The 2,098-nt window shown below is 39.8% G+C and overlaps 1 pseudogene; it reads left to right on the forward strand.

The window, feature by feature from the left end:
- The first annotated feature begins 1,160 nt into the window (after nucleotides 1-1,160).
- Nucleotides 1,161-1,643, forward strand: LOC120594530 (60S ribosomal protein L29-like; annotated as a pseudogene).
- Nucleotides 1,644-2,098: the final 455 nt, after the last annotated feature.

Here is a 2,098-nt window from a genome sequence, read left to right on the forward strand (position 1 = left end):
ATGTCATTTGTTTTTCTGTCATAATGAAGGTTGGCTACAATGAAAAAAAAAGTGCTTATTGGCTAAATGGTAAATTAATCTCACAAAATATCAATAGGTAGTTGGATAATGTATGATTACATAAATATATTTCTGTATACAAAGGAATCACAGAACGTTAACCCACAGAAATTTTTCTTTAATGACAAAAAATACAAGTAATGTAAAGTTAACATTGTGGAGGTATTTTGGGCCTGATGACACTTCCAGAAATACCTAAATCACACCATGTAAATTTTACCTTATTCTATGTAATCAAAATCTTTCTGGGCATATGCTGTATATGCGCATGCACGCACGTGAGCATGCTCACACACACACACACACACACACACACACACACACCATACATTAGTAAAGATTTTTATGTGGCTTGTGTTAAGAAGTTAAATAAGTAATTTTGTCTTGAGGAGGAGGTAGACTGTAGTTAATGCATAACTCGATGAGAGGACTGACAGGGGGTTGCTTCTGTCTCTTTTTCCTATTCTTCCTACAGTTCCACCACTGCACACCATTGATCATGATTACATTTAATGGGTAGTAGAAGTTTTATACACCAGAAGGCATATCCCAGCTTCCATCATTGTCAGCTTCATAATGTGTGCAGGTTTCTTAACATCTTTATCTGTTTCTTTATATATATGCTGGGAATAATAAAAGTCCCATTCAACTACAGATGTTCCTAGACTTATGATGAGGTTACATCCCAATAAACTCACCGTAAGTTTAAAATATCATAAGTTGAAATGCATTTAATACATCTAATCTACTGAACATCATAGCTTAGCCTAGCATATCTTAAATGTGCTCAGTATACTTATATTAGCCTACGCTTACATAAGCTCAGAACACATATGTTAGCCTAGTTGAGAAAAATCAAACAAAACAATTATCTGTAAAGTATTGATTGTTTATACTCTTGATTGTGTGGCCGACTAGAAGCTGCCCAGTATGACAAGAGAGTATTGTACCACATATCATTACCCTGGGAAACGATCAAAATTTAAAGTACAGTCTCTACTTAATGCTTTCACACCATTATAAAGTCGAAAAATCATAAGTTAAAGCATCATAGTCTTCCAGTCCCAGGCGCTTCTGGATCCCTGGGCTTCGGTGCAGACATGGCCAAGTCCAAGAACCACGCCATGCATAACCAGTCCTGAAAATGGCACCAAAATGGCATCAAGACACTCTGATCATAAAGATATGAATCTTTTAAGAGGGTGGACCCTAAGTTCCTGAGGAACATGCGCTTTGCCAAGAAGCACATCAAGAAGGGCCTGAAGAAGATGCAGACCAACAACGCCAAGGCCATGAGTGCACGCACTAAGGCTATCAAGGCCCTCGTAAAGTCAAAGGAGGTAAAGCCCAAGATCCCAAAGGGTGGTAGCCGTCAGCTCAGTCGATTTGCCTACACCACTCACCCTAAGCTTGGGAAACATGCTCATGCCTATATCGCCAAGGGTCTCAGGAGGCTCTGCCAGCCAAAGTCCAAGGCCAAAGCTCAAACCAAGGCCCAGAATGCAGCTGCAACTCTGCCTCCAGCTCAGGCTCGGGCTCTGGCTCCCAAAGGTGCCCAGGCCCTCACGAAGGCTGCAGAGTAGAAGTCTGTCTGTCGATGTGAGGATGGAAGGACGGGCGTGAGCCTTGGGCTACTGTCTGTGATGGACTGGTGTCCTCCTGTACTATTCGTACAAATAAACTTGAGACAGGAGCTATCAAAAAAGAAATCATAATTTAGAGACCCTCTATGTTTTTTTTATGTCTTTTTAGTTAGAAGCATATCATATAATCTGCCTATGTACAAGAGAATTTAGAAAATATAGAATTTTTTATAGTTTGTTTGTGGGTTTTGATTTGGAATTCCCAATCTTCTAACAAAATCATATGTTATGAGCTGAATTGTGTTCTCCTCAAATTCATACACTGAAGTTCCAATCCCCAGATTCAAAATGTACCTAAGAATGTAACCATATTTCAAGGTAAGGTTTTAAAGAGGTGACTAAATTACAACGAAGCAGCTAGGGTGGGGCCCTAGACCAATCTAACTGCTGCTCGT

The sequence above is a fragment of the Pteropus medius genome, unplaced genomic scaffold (genome assembly GCF_902729225.1).
Source record: "Pteropus medius unplaced genomic scaffold, Ma_sr-lr_union100, whole genome shotgun sequence".
NCBI lineage: Eukaryota > Metazoa > Chordata > Mammalia > Chiroptera > Pteropodidae > Pteropus > Pteropus medius.